We start from the raw sequence: 22,415 nt of genomic DNA, 5'->3' as shown, positions 1-22,415 counted from the left end.
CGTGTAAATTAAAAGCACAAGGATTGGGGTAGTGTATTGAGGTAGATAGAGAACTGGTTGGCAGACAAGAAACTGGAGGAATAAACAAATCTTTTTGAATGGAAGTGACCAGTGGGGTTTCACAAGGATCAGTACTTGGACTTCAGCCATTCACAATATATATTAATGACTTAAATGAGGCAGCCAAATGCTGCATTTCCAATATTCACATGATATGAACCAATATAGAAATGCCAACTTCCAGAAGGATCCAGAGATGCTGCAGTATAACTTGTACAGGCTGAGTGGACAAATGGTGAAGTATAATGTAGATAAATATGAAGTTATCCACTTTGGTGGCAAAAACAGGAAGGCAGATTATTATCTCAATGGTGACAGATTGCGAAAGAGGGAGGTGCAATGAGACCTGGGTGTCCTCCAATACCAGCTGCACAAATTTGCACGTAGTACAGGTGGTAGAGAAGGCAAATGATCTAAAGGTCTTCATAGTAAGAGGATTAGGGTACAGAAACAAGGATGTCACTGCAATTTTATAGGGCCTTAGCGAGTCTGCACCTAGAGTTTTACATGCAGTTTTGGTCTCCTTATTGAAGGAGAGATGTTCTGGCTGTGAATGGAATGCAACAAAGTTTAGCTGACTGATTCCTGGGATGGCAGGAGGGTAAATGCAGGAAGGATGCTCTCGATGACTGGAAGGCCAAAACCAGGTGTCACAGTCTAAGGATATGGCGTAGGTCATTCAGGCCTGAGAAGAGGAGAAAAAATTTCTTCAGCTCAAGAATGGTGAGCATGCAGATTCTCTCCAACAGAAAGTGGTTTAGGCCAAGTCATTGAATTCTTTTAAGAAGGAATTAGCTATAGTTCTTGGAGCTAAAAGGATCAAAAAGGTATGGGGAAGACACAGGAACTGTTCTGAGTTAGAAGATCAGCTTTGAACATATTGAATGACGGAGCAGGTTCAAATATCCAAAATGTCCTACATACCCAAATCCTACGTTTCTGCATTTTGCTGTTGCGTCAAAGAGACTGTAGAATCCAACGCAACTTCATTTTTGGTTTTAAAAAAAGCCACAACCATATTTCTGACACTAAAAGATTGCAGCTTTACATTCAACTGGTTGAATTTTCGTCATTCTTAACCTAATGCTTCCAAGTGCTAATTGAGTACCCTTCAAGGTTGTTGGAGCCTGAATCTGATTGATTGATTGATTGATTGATTGATTGATTTTCCAGGCTTTGAATCTCCACAGCCTTGACCTTCTGACTTTCTTCCATTTGTAAAAGATGTTTGAAGTAGCGTAACAGAAACCACTCTGGTACTGCTTGTGAAGCAGAATCATTGGATCCAACCTTTGCTCTGTTGCTAGAGATGATATTAAAGATCATCAAAATCTTTGTAGGAAAACATCTTCTAGAATTATTAACATACTTTAAACTTTGGGCTGCAAAATATCAAATAACATGTAACACTCCATCATGATGCCCACTCTACCTCAGAACCTATTGGTTAGCACTCCCTTTATCTGTCACCTGAAAGTTGAACAACCCAAAGTCCACACAAGGGACATGACAACTTGCCTCCAAGCTCTGCATCTTGTAGGGGGAGAAAAAAAGATTCTTTTTCAGTCTCCACTTTATTCAGGATGGTCCACATTTATTAAAAGTCCACTCTGCTATACAAAGTATGTCTTTCCACTTCACTACTTGTCTAGTATTTGCTCCACATTTCCAGAGTTTTCAGACAGAATTTTGTATTAGCATCCTCATTAAATAAGGCATGAAGATCATTATCCAACTGCACTTCACCCAAAAGATTCCATTTGCTAGCCTTTGTCCAATAATATTCTTCTTGATTTCTACAATTTCATATCCATAAGTAACTCTACCTGGGCTGGAGAGTGCAAGTGATAAGAAGAATGAATTGGTGAATGATTTGTACTTTCTCTGCAATAGAATTTTTTGCTCTTCAGTCACACACTGCTTCTTTCTCATTTCCCAGCTCATACGCAAGAGCAAAGAAAGACAGAGAAACACATGCTTTTTACTAATAGTTTCCTGTTCTGATATTCAAGGGTCTCTTAGAAGTAATGTATGCTACACAATCATGTTCTTTTATTTTTGTCAATTAGCAGTCATCCTGCACAAGACTCAAATTTAGGTGCAGAATCTCATTTCTGAATCCCCTACTGTTTCAGCTGAATGGAATCCTAGCAATTCAGCTGCTGCGTCCTTCTCTTGTTGGGTTAATGGAGAAGTACCTGCTTCTCTTCATGTAGCTGCTACTCCCATGAATTATGTACTTCATTTTCCTGTATGAGAACTAAAAGGCTGGTCAGACAGAGACTGGTTTATTTGATAATTATTAGATAACTTGTATTTAACCTCAAGGAGTTTCCATGAAGAAAATGATTCTTCAAATTTCACACATGCATTACAGAATTCTGTGATTTAACTGTTCTATTTGAAGGAATGTCTGCACTTTATTTAGTGACATATTTATGCTTTTTAGGTTTGCTACTTTTCTCTTAGAGTTAATATTTGTTCAGTCAGAAGAATTTTAAAATGCAGATAACATGGCAACTTGATACCATTCTCAATGAGGTCTATAAAGGTAAACAAAAATGAAGTGCCTCATCCCTGGAACCAGTTTCTTAAAAAGGTTGAAAAAGTTGGGACTGTTTTACTTGGAGGAGATTTGATGGAGTTATTCAAAATCACGTGTGGTCTCGACAGAAGAGAAAGGAGGACACTGTTCCCATTGGCAAAAGGTTCAAGATGACAGGGGAAAGATATTACATAATTAATATTATGTATATGAATATGCTAAAAAAGGAAAAAAAGAGGACATAAACGGGAGGGGATTGTGGGCAAGAGCTGCTGTTGGTTTTGAGGTTTTTTTTTCCCCCCCAAGTGCTCAGCTATTTTTACTCACTTCCTTGGGGCAGTAATTGCTGGATTTTCTCCCCCATGAGTTTTGCACTACTTTTGGAACTTTTTCTTAAAAGATTAAAAGCGAAGGTACTTTAAAAAGGGAGGAAGGAGAGTGTGTTTCAGGAGAGCAACCACTTGGGAGACTGAGGAATTGCACAAGGCTTGGAGATCAGCTTATGAAGCAGTTAACATGTGTAATTTCACAGCTGTCAGATTGAGAAATTGCAGAAGGGCTCTGGATGTCAGGTTTCACTGAAATAACAAAGAAACAGTGCAGTTTCATAGCTGAGGTGGGAGGTCTAATATCCAGCTGCAGAGCTGTCAGATTTGTTTTAAAAATTACTCCCTGAAACTACAAAAGAGAACAACCTTTGGTTTTTGAGCCTGATCAGTTAAGTATTTGATTTCAAGACGCTTAAAATTTCTAAATATTTTTATTAATAAATCTATAATAGTAAGGTGAAGGCATTTTTTGTTCTTAAGTTTATGTGATGTCTCTTGATGGACTTTTAATATGACGGATTGATATGAAGTTATCCCAGAGTAGCGTTTTGAGCAACAAGACTGAACTAACGCTGCATTTTTGAATAAGGTGTGTATTGAATTGGTTTTTGGGTAATTTCTGGGTCTGTAGATTGTTAAAACGAGCAAGAACAGCTCTTCCTGTCAGATGACAGAGATCAGGGAGAATTTGAACATTCCTGGAGACTGCATCTGCAGGAAATGTTTGATTGCAAATCCTATCAACCCACACAGATCAATTGGTGCAGCAGTTAGAAGCAATGAGGAGTGATGGATGGCAGTTTCAGGAAGGTAGAAAAACTGCAGATACAGTTAGGTAGATTGTTGACCACTAGGACTGGTAGAAGAGGCAGCCATATAGTGCACGAGTCTCCTGTGGCTATTCCCATGCCAAACTGCATGTGCGTGTATGTGCCAGTGGTGGTGGTGGGGGTAGGGGTAGGGATGGAATGATGGCCTCTGAGGGCAGTATAGCTCTGACAGCCAGGTTTCTGGTACAGTGACTGGCTCAACTGTAATGAGGTTCATCAGGTTCAATGTAATCAATTGTAATAGGGGACTCTCTAGTCTGGGGCAATTTTGCAGCTGTCAACGAAACATCAAGATGATGCGTTGCCTCCCTGGTGTAAGGTTCAAGAACGCAGAATATTCTGAAAGGGACGAGAGTGACCAGCAAGAGGTTGTGGTGCACACTGCTACCAATGACATACACAGGGAAAGGAATGAGGTCATGCAGAGAGAATATAGGAAATTAGGCAGGAGGTTAAAAAGTACGTCCTCAAGTACAGTAACATCTGGACTACTACAGAAGTCAATGTGCTAGTGAGAGTAGTAATAGGAGGACACAGCAGAGGAACATGTAGCTGAGCTGCTGCAGGAGGCATGGATTAACATTTTTGGACCACTGAGACCTCTTCTCGAGTAGAAATGACCTGTATAAGAGGGATGGGTTCCACCAGAATTGGAAGGGGACCAATATCCTTGAGGGAAGATTTGTTCGTGCTAGTCAGGAGGCTTTAAACTAGTAAGGTGGGAACCAAAAAGTGATAGTGAGAAAAGGCCGAGGCTGGTATAGGAGATATGGGAGCAAGTCAAATAGACAAAAAGCAGACAAGAGCTTGGCAGAAAACAAGGTAAGACTAATAAATGGCATTTACTTCAACATAAGAGGCCTGACAGTTAAGGCAGATGAATTTAGGGTATGGTCAGGAACATGAGACTGGAATATCATAGCTATTACAGAAATGTGGCTCAGTGATGGACAGGACTGGCAGTTTAATGTTTGGTGTATAGATCTTATAGGAAGATTGAAAGGGAGAGGCAAGAGAGGAAGGGAGAAGTAGAAATCATAGAATCACTACAGTGTGGAAACAGGCCATTTGGCCCAACAGGTCCACACTGCTCCTCCGAAAAGCATCCCACCCAGAACCATTCCCCCAATTTCCCACGTCTAACCCACCTAACCTAAACATCCCTGGGCACTACAGGCAATTTAGCATGGCCAATCCACCTACCTTGCACATCTTTGGACTGTGGGAGGAAACTGGAGCACCCAGAGAAAACCCACGCAGACATGGGGAGAATGTGCAAACTCCACACAGACAGTCACCCGAGGCTGGAATCAAACCCAGGTCCCTGGCCCTGTGAGGCAGCAGTGCTAGCCACTGAACCACCGTGCCGCCCACAAAAGGGGAGTAGCATTTTTGGTTAAGGATAACATTACAGCTGTACTTAGGGAGAAAATTCCTGGGAGATCATCCAGTCAAGTTATATGGGTTGAACTGAAATAAGAAAGGGATGATCACCTTGTTGGGACTGTGTTATAGCACCCCCAGTAGTCAGCGGCAAATTGAGAAGTGAATATGTAAGGCAATCTCCTATCTGTAAGACTAATAGGGTTGTAATAGTTGGGGGTTTTTAAACTTTCCAAACATAGACTGGAACTATGGAGAGGAATTTGTTAAATTTGTACAAGAAAACTCTTATTCAATATGGGATGTACCTACTAGAGAAGGAGCAATACTTCACATTTTGGTGAGAAGGAAGGCAGGGCAAATGACTGAGGTGTCAGTGCAGGAGCACTTTGGGGCAAGTTGATCATAATTATATCAGTTTTAAAATAGTTCTGAAAAAGGACAGAACTGACCAAAAAGTTAAAGTTTAAATTACAGTAAGGCCAATTTTGACGGTGTTAGACAGGAACCTATGTAGGTTGACTAGGTGAGTCTATTCGTAGATTAAAAGGGACGGTTGGGAAGTGGGAGGCTTTCAAAAATGAGATAACAACAGTTCACACACTGTGCTCCTGTTAGTGTGAAGGGCAAGGCTGGCAGGTGTAAGTAATGCTGGATGACTAGAGAAATGGCGGCTCTAGTTAAGAAAAAGTAGGTGTATATCAGGTATAAATAGCTAGGATCAAGTGAATCACTGGAGAAGTATGCTCCTACTGCCCTTATACTCAAGATGGAAATCAGGAAGGCATAAAAAAAGGGGACACGAGATAGCTTTGGCAAATAGAGTTAGAGTTAATGTACTTAGAGAACCTTTGAATTCTCCTTAAGGGCAAAAGAGTAACTAGGGAAAGAATTGGGACCCTTAATGATCAACGTGGTAGTCTATGTGTGGAACCACAGGACATGGGTAAAATTCTAGGTGAATATTTTGCATCAGTATTTACTGTGAAGGAGGATATGGAAGCTAGGGAACTTTGGGAAATAAATAGCGATGTCTTAAAGAGTTCATATTATAGAAGAGGTTGGACTGCTCTTAAAATGCAAAAAAGCAGATAAATCGCCAGTACATGACCAGGTTTTTCCCAGAACTTTGTGGGAAGCTAGGGAGGAGATTTCTGGGCCTCTTGATGAGATATTTGTATCATCGACACGGGTGAGGAAGACTGGACGTTGGCAAATGTTGTGTTTTCGTTTAAGAAAAGCTGTAGGAAAAGCCAGGGAACAATAGACCAGTGAGCTCAATGTCAGTTGTGGGTAAGTTGTTGGAGGGAATTCTAATGGACAGGATGTACCTGCATTTGGAAAGGCAAGAACTGATTAGGGATAGGCAACATGGCTTTGTGCAAGGGAAATCATGTCTCATTAACTTGATTGAATTTTTTTGCACAGCTGACAAAGCAGATTGAAGGCGGCAGAGTGGTAGACATTGTCTACAGAGGCTTTAAAGTGTTCAACAAGGTTTCGCATGGTAGACTGATCACATGGGATCTGGGAGCTAACCAATTGGATACAAAATTGGCTTGAAAATAGGACACAGAAGGTGGTGGTAGAGGGTTCTTTTTTTGGATTGCAGGCCTGTGACCAGTGGTGTGCCACAAGGATCGGTCCTGGGTCCACTGTTTTTCATCACTTATGAACGATTTGGAGGTGAATATGGGAGGTGTGGTTAGTAAGTTTTGAGATGACACCAAAATAGGTGGTGTAATGGACAGTGAAGATTACCTCAGAATATATCAGTGCCTTGATCAGATGGATCAATGGGCCAAGGAGTGACAGATGGAAATTAATTTAGATAAATGTGAGAGGTTGCATTTTGCTAAGGCAAACCGAAACAGGACTTGTACAGTTAATGGTAGGGTCCTGGGGATGGTTGCTGAACAAAGAGACCTAGAGGTGTAGGTGCATAGTTCCTTGAAAGTGGAGTCGCAGGTGGACAGGGTGGTGAAGGCGGTGTTTGGCACACTTGCTTTCATTGGTCAGAACATTGACATCATGTTGCGGCTACACAGGACACTTTGGAATTGTATGTAGGATTCCAATCACCCTTCTATAGGAAGGATGTTATTAAACTTGAGAAGGGGCAGAAAAGATTTACAAGGATTTTGCCAGGAGTTAGAAGGGAGAAACTGAATAAGCTGGGGCACTTTTGCAGGAGCAGGGGAGGCTGAGGGATGACCTGACAGAGATTTATAAAATCTGAGGGGCATGGACACAGTGAACAGCCAAGGTCTTTTTCCAAGAGTCCAAAACGAGAGAGCATAGGTTTAATATGAGAGGGGAAAGATTTAAAAAGGACCGGAGGGATAACATTTTCCACAACAGCTGGAGGCTGGTACAATCACATTTAAAAAGGCAATCAATCTCAATGATTGGCAGAACAAAGTTGATGAGTTGAATGGTCTTCCATAGAATCCCTACAGTGTGGAAGCAGGCCATTTTGGGCTACCAAGTCCGCACCCATCTACTTCTGCTCCCACAACTAATGGTCTATACAGAAAGCAATTAGGCAGCAGATGGTATGCGACCTTTTGTTAAAGTCAGTAGTCACACGACATAGGTTGTAGTCCAACAGGTTTAGTTAAAATCACAAGCTTTCGGAGCACTGTTCCTTCATCAGGCATTTCACCTGTGATTTTAAATAAACCTGTTGGACTACAACTTGGTGACCTTTGACCTCTGACTTTGTCCACCCGAGTCCAACACCAGCATCTCTGTATCATGTCTAGCTTCTGTTAGGAAAGGAGTGGAGTAGAAAAGCAGATGTCTTACCATAATTGTAAAGGGTATTGATGCAGTTACGCCAAGTACTTCCATTACTAAAGGAAGTACATGTTTGTCCAGGAGGAACTGTAGGAAAGCTTCATTAGACTGGTTAAGATATAGGAATTGTCATTTAAATTGGGATGGAGTTAAACGTTTAAGTCTAGGATTAGAATTCATCTAATTAGAAATGTAAAATTCTTAAAAAGGCTTTGACAGGATACAAACTAAAATAAAAAATACTCCTGGTTCTGGAATCTAGAACATAGAGATTAGTCACTTCAGACAGAGATGAGAAGTTTTTCTACTGAAAATGTATCTTTAGAAGACTTCATCCCAGAGAGCTTTAGATGTTTCGTTATACAGTATATTCAAGCCACAGGTCGTAGCCTGAAGAATATGCAGCAATGTGTAGTTGAAGTAAAAGAGCAGCTATGGCCTTACTGAATGGTAAATCAGAGCCAAGTTATTTTTCCCAATATTAATACTTTTAATCTGCTTAATCAAGTGAAGATTTAAACTACATATATTTAACTGGGATTAGTTGTAAACATTCTGCAAGGAAAATAAACATAGGGCCCAGGCCAAAATTAAGACCATGGATTTACAATTTTGTGGTTGTTTTAGGACTGAAACTAATGTAAACTGTGAAACTTGAAGCTTTTTTTTAAAAAACTATTACTGAAAGATATACATATATTTTAAAGTGGCTTTATTTATAATTTAAAGAACGTAACAGGTCTCTTGGATAGCAAAAGAAGCCTGTACACACAGTCGGTAAGGAGGAGGGTGTCCATGCAGGGAGAGCGGTTGGGCCTGTGAGAGGAAGAAGCAGAGGGCTTTTAGGCCATCTGCATGGGGAATGCAAGTGTATAAGGATGGGATGTCCATAGGTCCCCTCTGCTTCTTCCTCTCCTGCAAGCCCAACCAGTTCCCCCTCCACCGACTCCCTCATCCGCTCCACACTCCTCACTAGCCCCACCGCCCTCGACACCTTTCCGTGCAACCGCAGGAAGTGCTACATCTGCCCCTACACCTCCATCCAAAGACCCAAAACAAAACCTTCCACATCTGACAGATGTTCACCTTCACATCCACTAATGTGGTCTACTGCATCTGGTGCTCCCAATGTGGCCACCTCTACATTGATGAGACCAAGTGGAGGTTTGGAGATGGCTTTGTAGAACGCCTGCGCTCTGTTCTCGACAAACGACAACATCTTCCAGTTGCGAACCACTTCAACTCCCCCCCTCACTTCCAAAACGACATGCCCATTCTGTGCCTCCTCCAGTGCCACCACAAAGCCACCAGGAACCTGGAGCAGCAACACATCATATTCCGCCTTGGGAACCTACAACTCCATGGTCTCAATGTGGACTTTACTGGTTTCAAAACCTCCCCACCCCCAGCCTCATCCCATGACCAACCCTCCCTCTTATCCCCACCTCCTTGACCTGACACAATCTGTCCACCTTCTCTCCCACCTATCCACTCCTCCTACCTCACTGACCAATCCCCATTACTGCCTACCTGCAGTCGCCTATCACCATCCCACCTACCTTCCCCCGCCCCCCCCCCCCCTCTATTTATTTCAGAGCTCCCTTCCCCCTCCCCCATTTCTGAAGAAGGGTCCCAACCCGAAACTTCAGCTTTCCTGCTCCGCTGTATTCCTCCAGCTCCACACGGTGATCTCTGACTTCAGTATCAGCAGTTCTTACTTTCACCTAGTAAGCATTATTGATGGTTTAAGCCTTTGCAGTTGCAAGATGTGAATGTTACCTGAATAAATTGGTATCATGTGGAATACAAGAGAAAGTGCATAGCTGAAAACCACAAAATCAAGCTTATCCAGACAACAATCAGTAGCCTTATGGCTTAAGGAGTCTATACAAACTGCTACTAGTTGCTGGTACTTGCATTTCAAAAATAGTTCCTAATACAAAAAAATGTAAAAGCTTTTAAAATGAGCAGGAAAAAAAAAAGTGCCTTCCAAAAAGAAAATGAAAAGCCTCAAAAGTCTTTAAAGATCACAGGAATCCCAGAACACAGGTGTTGCATAAAAATGAAATAGTCATCAATGGTGTCTCAGAAATGGAGGATGCATTCAGAGATGTATAGTTGGATGGAGATCACAGAGGTAAGATAGCGAAAGACTGTGGAAAGAACCAAGAAGAAGTTGAACAATTCCCTGGGATTATAGGTAACCAACAGAATTTGCCCATGGCAAGACTGAGGAAGGGGGAAGATTCTGTGCTGGTGAAGACACAGGCTTGTGTTCTGAATAAATTTTAGTGTGGAGACAAATTATGACCACAGTAGAGAAGTAAAATCTCAAGATGATACAGTGTGTTTCAACATTGTTGGAATTGAGCAAAATGGCCAGTACTGCTCCGGAAGAAGAAAACAGACTTTGTAGCAGAATGGATGAAATAAGTCTCGATTTAGGTTAAGGTTTTTCCACAATTCCAGGTTTAATCTGGGGTGGTGGGGGCAGATGGAACTGCCATTAAGACCATGAGACATAGCAGTAGAAGGAAACATTCAGCCAGTCACATCTGCTTTGTCATTCAATGACATCATGGCTAATTTGATAATCCTGAACTACACTTTCCTGCCTTATCCCTTACTGATTAAAAATATCCCTTATCCTTGAATCTACTCCGCAACCCAATCTTACAGCCTGCTGCAGTAAGAATTCCACAGATTCACCATCTGTAGGCAGACAAAAATTACCCTTCATCTCGGTCTTAAATGAGAATCCTTTACAGTACTGAGATTTAGCCTTTTGGTTTTAGACTCTCCCACAAAGTAAAAAACCTCCCTACATTTGCGGTATCACGTCCCCAGGATTCTTATGTTTTAATAAGCTATTCTCTCAAGCTTCTAAATTTCGATGTCTCCAACCTCATCATAAGAAAAACCTGGTGAGCTTCTGTGGACTGCCTTTAATGCCAGTATAACTTTTCTTAGGCAAGGGGATCAAAACTATTCAGTATTCAAAGTGTGGTCTGACTGGTGCTTTGCATAGTCTTTTGTAAGGCTTCCCTATATTCCAAAAGGAATGGAGTATCAAAAGAGGCCAACATTCCATTTGCCTTTTCACTATCCACTGAAATTGGAGACGAGCTTTCTGTGATTCATGTGCTAGAACCCACAAATTCCTCTGCTGCAGCTTTCTACAGTCTTCCCCAATTTAAATAATCAGCTCTATTCTACTCACCAAAACCCATAATTTTATATTTTCCCACATCTGATTCCATGTCAGATTTCTGCACACTCAACCTGTCTATATCCCGCTGTAGACTCAGGGTGTCATCCTCACTATCTGCTTTCCCACCTATTTGTGGGCCCTCTGCTAATTTGGCAACAGCCTATCATCCAAGCGAACATATATTGTTGACATCTATGGCCCCACACTAATCCCTGTGGGTTCCGACTAGTTACAGATAGTCATCCTGAAAGTTCCCTTTCTCCAAACTGTCTTTCAAATGAGTACACATTGATTGCTTCATGAGACAGGAATTCATAGAATCACCACAGGCGTAGGTAAATTAGTTTATCATAAATCAATATTGTTCCTTTGAGCTAAATGAGTCTATCCTCTGAAAGTTTCTCCTTTCAAGTGCATACTCTATTTCCTCTTGAAAATTTCAACTGATTTTTATTCCACTACCCTTTCAGTTTATTCTAGACCACAACTTGCTCTTCCCCTTGAACCTTAAATCTATGTCCCTTCTGTTAGTGGAAACAGTCTTTTCCTATGTACTTTATCAAACACCCCAGTCTGTACAAGTCTATTAAATCTCCCTTAGCCTTTTCTGTTCTAAGGTGAACAATCCCACCTTCTCCATATTTTCCTTAAAACTGACATTCCACATGCCTAGAACCATTCTGGTAACTTTCTTCTACAACCTCCTGGATATCCTTCTTAAAAATATGGTGCCCAGAATTAGACACAGCTGGAAGGTTTACCACAATTGCTCTGCTATTGTACTTGTTATGATCAGGTTGCGTCGAGGGGCACTTATTCTGTTCACAGTGAGTCACAATGAAAATGTATTTCATTTGTTCTCAAAAAGCAAGGAGCTATCTCACTTCAATTAAAAGTTAATTAACTAGATAAAAATGAAGGAGCCAATTCCAAGGGTTCCTTCAGTGAGAGGTATTTTACTACCCACTGACCCCGGGGGGAAAAAAAAGCAAACACAAGGGGAGGTATGGGGATAGAGGGAGGGAAAATGAAAGAAAATGCAATTTAAATTCTTGGGCTCTGAATCACGGAAGTGAAACATGAGTCTACAGCTGCTTTGCTACTGTCTTGCTTTGTCAATAGAAGTGAAATTTGTGAATCTTGAAGGTCTCAGTGAATGGTGGTTTTCCCATGTTATGTTTCACTGGGTGCTTCTGCCAAAAGACTCGGGGGAAGAGAGTGCAAACCTTCCAAGTTCTGTAGTTTGTCTGGAACCATTTGTCCGTCCCCTCTGCTCTGCCAAGCAAGCAACTGAAATTTAATTTGTTCACATATATCCAATGCTAGCTCCATTGTGTTTCCGCAAGGAACTTTTCACCTAACGTGAACCTATCAGGAGTGAAAGAAGGAGCCGCAAACCTCTTGATGTTAACTTCAATGAAAGAGAGTTTAAGTGTATTCCATTTGGGAATCATAGTCTTGCCTCAACCAGTGATAGGGGCACCACAGCAGCCAGTTTAGATCAGGATTTCTCATCTTTAAAATTTACTTTAGTCCAAGGTTCAGGTAGTAAAATCAGATCGTGGAAGCAGAACACAGATAATCTGTGTTTACTATTATCATAACACATCCATCACAAAGATTAAGATGTGAGCAATATTTCTCCTTTCTGTTTATGGTGCATTATGGTTCCAGGTCACTATGAAAGAATATTATAAAAATTGGATGACAACATACACATGTTCACTCTTCTTTCTATCCGAGCTTCAAAGCTGCTTTGGGACTAGCATTCAGACTAGTTTGTCTATGTCTTAATGCTTCACTGCCCACATCTATGATCCAGGTTTTTTTTTAAAAAACAAACTTGACTTGCAGAATGTTAGTGTGTAGTATTCAGAAGTGTGCCTCCCATCAATTGTCTGAACTTATATCCTGCACCACACTTTCATGTGATTTCACATCAATGAGATTGGTTAGCTCAGTTGGCTGGTCACAGGTTTGCAAATGTAGAGTGATGCCAACAGTTTGGTTTCAATTCCCACACTAGCTGACATTACCATGAAAGAATCTCCTTAATTTTTCCCCTTGCCTCAGGTGTGGTGACCCCCAGATTAAACGATCACCAGCTCAGATGAAGAGTCATCTAGACTCAAAACATTAGCTTGCTCTCTCTCCATGGACGCTGCCTGATCTGCTGTGATTTCCAGCATTCTTTTGTTTTCACCAGTTATCTCTCTCTAATCAGAGAACAGTCCTCTGGTCTGTTAAGTCAATAGTGATGTTACCTTTAGCCAGTCTCTGTGGCACAATTGGTTAGCAGATTTGACTGTTAACCAAACAAACGGTGTTTCAAGACTACACAGAATGGAGCTTCTGCTGTTTGAGGTCCCTTTGTGACGTAGGGATTCAACCATTATCCCTGAACCAGGAGGTCCAGGTTCAAGTCTCACCTGCTCCAGAGGTATGTAATAACATCTCTGAACAGACTGATGAGAAAAATAGGTTTAGAAAAAAGAAAAAAAGTTCTACCAGCACAGCTGCTACTAGGACTTGTACACACTGATTGGCATGCTGACACATTGACTTAAGGTTTGCAGTGACAAACCTACATGGACCAGCAGCATGAGAAGTTAGAGAACGTAGTCTACCACCCTCTCTTTTGTGACAGATATCTGAATTGGAATGGAGTTTTAGAACACCAAAGAGAAATATCCCACAATGATTTTCTTAGATAGCCTCAATTTTGGGCACCTATGCCTACTGATCAAACACAGATTGTGAATGATTTATTTTTATTATATACTTAGCTGCTTAAAAGAACTGTGGATGCTAGAAATCAAACAAAAATTGCTGTCAGCATCTGTGAAGGAAGCAGAATTGACATTTTGAATCTGTTACTCTTCATCAGGAGTCAAGACTCAAAACTCAAAACAATAACTCTGCTTTCTCCTCACAGATGCTGCCAGATTTGCTGAGTTTCATCAGCAATTTCTGTTTTTGTTTCAGATTCTATGTATGCGTCGTCAGACCATTTCTTGAAGGTATAGAATTTTTAACTATATCCTTTGACACTGACCTCTACATACTTAAAACAGTCCCTTTTGCTGCCTCAGTAGTGAAACTCCCCTCTGGTGAGAGGGTGTAAGCACTGAGCTTTCCCTGTCAGCCTGCTCTGCAATAACCATTGCTGATTGGCCACCTTAATTGCTATTCTAAACTTTCAAAAGATAAAAGGCAGTGTCTACTATTTCTCATCAAACCTGGGATTAAATGGGCTTCAATCCTTAGAATTGGGTGTGGATCCCTCTCCAAAGTGCCTTCATTGTCCTTTTGAGAAAGGAGAAGTTTCAATTTAAATCCGTTACTCTCCTCATCACTACTTCCTGGTCTTGCTCTTCCCCCTTTGACAACCCTGCCCTTCCTGAACTCTATACTAGTCTTCAAGCCTCCAAATCTGTTACAACCAGGTGGAGGGGGGGGGGTGGTGTAAGGGAATAATCAGCTCACGTCTTTTTGACCCCCACTCTTGGATGGTCACAACTTTTTCCTTCACTATTAGTGCAGTTATCACACTTCAATTAAAGCTTAGTTAATTCATCTTTAAAATGAGGGAGCCTATATTGAGATTTTCTTTGAAGAACGAGGACTTTTATCACATACTAACTTAGAAGAAAGAGAGAACATAACAAGTGCTCATAAACACTGAATAAGATTTTTAAAAAAAAAGAGTGGGATGGATGTGTCTAATGTAAACAGGAGTATAAAAGATGCAGTTTACAGTTCTTAGTCTTTAGAAGTTGCCTGGCTTACACAGCGGTACTGAAATTCATGAAATCCTGGAGTCCTCAGTAAATGATCATTTTCCCAAGTTGCTTTTTCACCAGGTACTTCATTCAAGGTATGGTAAGGCAGAAAGTGAATGAGAGCGAGAGCCTTCCAGCTTGCATTATTATGAAACCGTTTTTTCCCTTCTGTCTCTGCTCACCTAACCAATTAGTAAAATAGAATTTGTGCGTATATCTCGGAGACTAACTCCATTGTCTTTGCAAGCTATATACTCCACTGGCAACAGTTCATTTCTAAAACAGGTGAACTTCTCATGCAAGTGTGAATTAAACAGGAGATAAAAACCTTAATTCAAACTCAGTTGTTCTGGTTTCAATGCTTTTAGATGAAATGGTAAATTCAGTGCATTGAGTTTGGCGTATTCCATATGGGTTCTCTGGACTTGCCCCAATCTGGTTAGCTGATCACAGTAGTCATTTTAGGTCACCATTTATCTTCTTTAGAAATCACCTTAGTTTGTGAAGGTCTCAGGCATCAAAATAAGATTATTGTAATTGAATATTGATAGTCCATTATCGTAACATTCTTTCCACCTTTACTTATAAAGCCTTTCCCACTTGTCATGTCACTGTCGAAGGTTTGGTACATAAACCACCAGTTCTGTATTCCTGCACTCTAGCTGCAATTGTCTTTTTCTTCCAAAAGACATTAAATATTATCTGCTATGCGTCTGCCCAATGTACCATTCAACATCCTTCTGAAGTCTGCACCCGTGCTTCTCACTGTTAAACACATCTAAGATTGGAGTCATCTGCAAACTATAATGTTTCACATTCCCCAACTCCAGGCCGCTGAAGTGATAGCTTCCACACCATCTTCTGGGCACATTACCATACACTTCTTTTCAGCCTGATAAACACTGCTCATCATTACTCTGTCTTAATCAATATGTACCCATGATGACACTGTGCCTTTCCTGGAGTTTCACTCTTGCTAACAAGTCTTCTCACTTTTGTAATACCACTTATACATAATTGCACTATTACAAAAATCAAAATACATCAGATGCTGGAAATCTGCAATAAAAACAGAAAATTGCAAAAATACTCAGCAAGTCTGATAGTGTCTGTGAAGAGAGAAATAAAATTAGCATTTAAAGGTCAATAATCAAAGTTCAATTAAACTACAAGGAGACATAATGCAAAAGAACGTTAGTGTGGTGCATTGCAAGGTAACAGAGGAGTGAGTGAATAATGCAAAAAAGGTATTAGTAATGACTTTTTAGTCTCAGACTCATGATCCCAAAGGACAGGAGAATTGCAAATGTTGTACTTTTGTTCAGAAGAAGGATTAAAGGGTATGCCCAGCAGCTACACACCAGATGATTTAGTTTGGAGTAGGTCAGTGCAGAACTTCAAAAGAACATTGACAAGCTAGGATAACAAGGTGTAGAGCTGGATGAACACAGTAGGCCAAGCAGCAGAGGAGCAGGAAGGCTGACGTTTCCGGCCTAGACCCTCTAGGCCCGAAATGTCAGTCTTCCTGCTCCTCTGATGCTGCTTGGCCTGCTGTGTTCATCCAGCTCTACACCTTGTTATCTCAGATTCTCCAGCATCTGCAGTTCCTACTATCGTTGACAAGCTAGTGTGGAATAGATGGACAAGCAGCAGATAAAGTTCAGTGCAGACAAGTGAGAATAATAATTTTAGTAAGAACAGAGACAATATAACAAAGGCTATAGTAGGGGAGGACCCTGGCTGTAAACATATACAAATCATTAGAAGGTGGCAGGATGACAGAACAGTTAATTCAGCATATACGAGTTTAGGCTTTATTAACAAATGCAAGAAAGTACAAGAGCAAGTACAAAATCAAGGAAGTTATATTAAACATGCATAAATATTGTTTCTGTTGGAAGCATCAAGAATGAGAGGGTACAGATTTCAAGTAACTGGAGCAATGGAAACAAACTTTTTCATGCAGCATATTGTTAAGAAAACATCTGCAATGTGCTAGCTTATAGCTCAGAGGCAAAACTGCTACTAACTGAGCCATAGCTGACACAAGTTTGGTATTCTTCTATTATCAGTTGCTGGTTGCAAAGAATCATCTGAAATTTGAAAGATATTTATCCAAACAGTTGGAGATATGGGGCAACGTTGGATATACAAAATGAAATGGCCTAGAACAGTGAAGCAGGCTATTTAACTACATTTATTTCTATAATCAGTCCTTGGAGTTACAGACCTTGAAGAATTACAGTATTTTTATTATTCATATTCTACTGGATCTAAAGGGTGTTCACAATGTCAATCTAGATAGCTGATTTGAGCAGAATCATGTTTTGTATTGAATTGAAAACATACAGGCATTCCCCCTTTTGAAATTTAAAAAAAAGCTTTGGTCTGCAGGACAAAAAGAAACCAATATGCAGCAGTATTCTGAATTAGATGTTAAACCAAGATACCAATAACATAAAAAAACCCGAAAGAACTGGATGCTATAAATCAGAAACAAACAAATTGCTGGAAAAGCTCAGCAGGTCTGGCAGCATCCAATTCGAAGGAAGGGTCATTCTACCAGAAATGTTAACTCTATTTTCTCTCCACAGATGCTGCCAGACCTGCTGAGCTGTTCCAGCAATGTGTGTTTTTGGTTCCAATAATGTAGGTGGCTGATTCAACAACATTATTCAAAAGGGAATAAGGTTGTTCAACCATTGTGCTAACTACAGTGTTCTGACATGTACTACCAATTTGCAGTACAATAATTATCCATTCGCATAGATGTGTGTGGAAACTTGCTATGTGCAAAGTGGCTGTTGCTTGCCCACCTAGTTGTAGCAAGTTGTAGACAAATTAACTTGTATAAAAAGGGCTCTGAGATATATCTGAAGCACGACAAATCATTACATAAATACAGATTGTTCCTCTGCTTACTCTGTCAAGACAAAAAAAGGCATCTCCTCCAAGCTCTTGCTTAGAAGAAAAAAGATAAATCTTTAAAAAGTGCAGAGCTTAGGGCTGTGCTATTTTCTTGGGTAGATCTGTCAACTTACATCCAGTACATGATTGGAATGTTAGATTATATATTAAAACGAAGTATAAGTTACCATGCTCTCATTGTTGTACAAACTCAGCTCTTTGAAAAAGAGAGACAATTACTAATTTAGCAGATCAAGTTACCTTCAATGTTTTTACCCAGTACGAGTTGTGGAAGTGGAAAGACTCATCATGTTGGCATGAATAACTGGTTTCAGGTAAACGTGAATGCTCAGCAGAAAGCCAAACAGATGCAGGCAAGCACCTTTACTTGAGAAGTTACTTAAAAACAAAACCATAGTCAACAGGAAATTCATTACTAAGTATTTGGGCATCCTCGAGAAAGAGTCAGTACTGTGGTAAATTGTTCAACTCACTACTTCTGACAATTAGGTTGACAATTTTGTTACTTAGATGTGATTGATAAATTTCTTGCAAATTAATTTGGCAAAAGGGGTGTGGATGGGGTGGATACAGGATCTTAGCAGGTCTGGCAGCATCTGTGAAGAAAAAAATCAGAGTTAACTTTGAGTTACCGGAGTTATTTCGGTTTTTATACAGGATCTTACACCCCTTGTAGGTGAACTGTGTATGTGTCAATACATTTGGAAATAAAGCCATCTACTCAGCGTGCAGAAGAGTGATAAAAGGTCACAGAGAAAGCAATAAAATGGGAGGTAGCACTGTTATGGGATGAAACACGAGTTGGCTTTTTAAAAAAATTCTACATACAAGTTTAAGGAACAATAGGTAAAAACAGGGTATTTTATATCCCTGAAACAATTTTAATTAGTAACTTTATGGTGAATTTAGACTAAATATTGTATAAATGTTAGCAGAAATAACAGAGTCCATTACAATATAACTGATAGCTTAATATGGCTGGCCAACAACAGTTAACTTTTTTATATCTATCTAAAATGTTTGTTAAAATGTAAGCAAGTGCCCTTTTGTTTTTAAATATTCAATTTTATGCCAGCTACATTAGAAACTACAAGCTGGCTAGAAGAATGAACCTTCTTGAAAATAACATTTTATGGACTTTGCAAACTCTCTATAAATAGAATAAAACACAAAATGGGCACTCTGAAAAAACAAAATTAGTAATTAACGTTCATTTAATGCGTGCAATAAACTATGCAAAGGTAACTGAATTTTATTAGTTATAAATTGTGCATAATCAAGAACATTAATATTTAAATCATAATTTAGCACAAATACCAAAAGCAGTATATAAATAGATTTGCGTAAAAATAGGATATTTTAAACAAATATAACGCTAGTTTATACATATAGTACTTAAAAAGTAGTGCAATTTGAAGTCGAGTGTATTGAAACCTGAACCATAAAAATGGAACATGACTAAGTACCTACGTTTTGTTACCTCCACAGATTACAGATTCAGGTAACAAATATTGAAATAGCTACAAAATCTAGAATTAAAATTTATAGATACAGTATGAACTGGGCAATGTAGAATTGTTGCCATTAAATACACTGCACTGTAACATGAAACATTGCAATACCATCCTCAGTTCTGTAACAGTAGTTCACATAATTTAGAAAGTCGACGAGTATAGGATCATCAATATAGTCATCACTCCCCAGGTTAATAGGAATTAAACAAGAAACAATAATCTGTTAATTTTCTTTATATGTAGCTTGTGGACATATTAACATATCCATTTAAACATTAACAGTAAAACAATTTGCACAAGTATCTGACATCTGAAAACTACGGCAGACTATTATATGCATACCAAACTTTAATATCAAGTGCCTTTATTCACTATTTTAATGAAGCTTTAAAACAGGTAAAAGATTAAACAGGCAATATTCTGTTTAAAATGGTGCATACAATTTTAATGGAAATCTATTAAAAACTTCAGTTATATCGTAAGAGGCTCTAATTTGTTCACCTCCATGTTATACTTCATTTTAGTTTTACGTGTTTTAAACTACAAAATAAAAATCAGAAACCAATGCCGAAGAATATTATTTTGAGAGAACAATTATGTTATAAAATTGATCAACACTACTACCTCCTGCAGGTAAATAGGTATCACATCCAAAAATCACTCTTTAGGTAAATACGTGTCTCCCATATCACACATTGGATTTAATAGTGAATGTCCTATATTATGATTCATTGTTTTGGTTTCTCCATATTTGCTCTACATCTGCACCAAACGCTTTCATAATCTTAAACACCTGTCAAGTCATCCCTCAAACCTCTTTCCTAGAGAGAGTATTAAAATTCAGAGGTTGTAACTATCTTTACAACTTTTTTTTTGCAATTTCACTTGCTCACTCAATGTGGAGACGAAATCTATGCACAATACTCTGGATTAATTCTCTCCCTCGAAATATGAATCTCAATGCATTTACTTGCATATTTGCTAAAACAGCCTCATTAATCTGTTTTACTACTTCCAGTAATTTTGTATTTACACCCTTGAGTCCCTTTGCTCCTCTACTTCATTCAGAATTTGTTTTCCAACAAATATGTTGCCTCTCTATTCTGCCCGCCAAAATGCATAACCTCAGATTTATGTTGAAATTTAATTGCAACAAATTTTCAGAACGGATGTGTAATTTAATTTATTTTTGGATTTTGTTATAGGCTTCTTTCATCAATAACTAGATCTAACAATTTGGTCTTATCTTGTCATATTGTACAAGGTTGAAACTCTGAAGACAGAATTACACTTAGAAAAGAAAAAAAATTGCAGGGCACGCAAGTTATATTTCAGAGAGTTTCAACAAAATGATGGATTGCAAGGCCTTTGTGACTGTATGATTCATTGATTCCAGAATGTAGGCAACCAATTTTACATTTTAGCAAGTGGAAATTTCACCTAGTGATTGGATTTTCTAAATTCAATGAAGTGGAAATTTACTTAAATAACATTTTTTTTAAAAAAAAAAGCCACAATGATTGTCATGGTCTTTGGAAATGGAAGAATTATTAAATGCTAGACTGGATTTTTGTATGTATAAATAAACAAACAAATTTTAATCAAAGTACATAGCTTCAGTTGGACACAAATGAGAAAAAAAAACATTTCTACTTAGTTTTGTAAAAAACTTGACTATTGTTAGGCTGCATACAAATGAAGGGGTTTCAAATAAATCAAGATATCACACGAGAAGATTGTATCCAACAAATTCAATTTTTAAGAAGAGGGAAGTCCAAATAACGTGGGAACAAACCTATTATTTTCAGCAAGTTGTCATTTTAAAATGGTTACATCAGAATACTTCTCCCCTACTACTGATGATTGTATTTCTAATTGAGGAGCAATATAATGTGTGCTTAACGTTTAATAAACATGGATTAGTTAATATTGAAACAAAAGGTAGCAAACTCATGAGGAGTTGCAATTCCTATCAGATTAAACAAGTGCATTAGCATCACATAGAAGACAAACAGATTTTAAGAAAAAGAAAGCCATTTTAAACAAGTTTGCAGTGCCGCAAACTAAAAATATCAAAGTTAATTGTGGAATGGATTAAAGCACCTACTTGTATTTATGCAAGTGCTATGTGAGATAATCCTCAACTGACCCAATGTATTATCAAAGCACAAGTTGCCAATTATATATCCATGCTGTAAACGTAATGTCTTCCACAATCCTAATTACACCAACTAATTTGATGCTATACAATAAAATTATACAATGCACAAATCTCTGAAGTTACTACCCTACTTTAAAAACTTATTTTAAAAGTTGAAGTCTTCAAAGTGTAATTTTTTAAATCCCAAATTAAAATTTTAAAACTGATTTCTTCCTGCTACAATTATGATAATATTGGGCAAATGATTTAATTACATTTACTCATGGATTACTGGGAACTGGTAAAATGGCAAATTTTCCAAGTATATTAAGGTTAAATTGGTCATTTTTAGTGCAATGAACAAATATCAGCTGACATTTCAATTTTATTTTGCTTTCAATGTTATGAGATAGTTCTGGCATAAAAGTTATGTATTGTTCAAGTATAAATGTTAATTATTCTTGTTAAAAGTTAAACAAATAAGAGACAGCTAGAATCATATCACTTCATATATTTCAAAGAATCCAAAAGTGAAATCAGATTCCAGCTTGTAAATGAAGGCTTATATTTTTAGTTTTATAATCTTTTGAATAAGGATTCTGCTTTTACAGTAGAAAGAGTATGTCTTTTAATGGTATTGGGTATCATTTTATCATTTAGACCTTTATAGGGAAGGTTTCCAAAATAAAGTCCAGTACTAAGTAACCAAAGTTAGATATAGCTTCATCACACAATGTGAAATCTGCAGAGGCATAATTCTTAAGTTTCATATTTTCATTTATTGAATTATAAAATTCTTTTGCTATTCATTAGATTGCTAACAACTGTGATTGCTCCAATTAAATTACAATCTTTTTATTCTTCCATATCATGAGATAATATCTAATCAATCAG

At 38.7% G+C, this 22,415-nt stretch overlaps 1 long non-coding RNA gene across 1 annotated transcript in view; it reads right to left on the bottom strand.

Moving 5' to 3' along the window:
• Positions 1-22,415, bottom strand: part of LOC125483034 — a 43,219-nt gene that overhangs the window by 13,958 nt on the left and 6,846 nt on the right. The window contains exon 2 of the long non-coding RNA XR_007262034.1: positions 18,108-18,463. This is a non-coding gene — a long non-coding RNA (uncharacterized LOC125483034). The remainder of the gene's footprint in view (positions 1-18,107; positions 18,464-22,415) is intronic.

Source organism: Rhincodon typus, chromosome 4 (genome assembly GCF_021869965.1).
Source record: "Rhincodon typus isolate 14 chromosome 4, sRhiTyp1.1, whole genome shotgun sequence".
Lineage (NCBI taxonomy): Eukaryota > Metazoa > Chordata > Chondrichthyes > Orectolobiformes > Rhincodontidae > Rhincodon > Rhincodon typus.
Note: the sequence above shows the minus strand (reverse complement) of the source record. Positions and strands in the feature narration are given on the sequence as shown.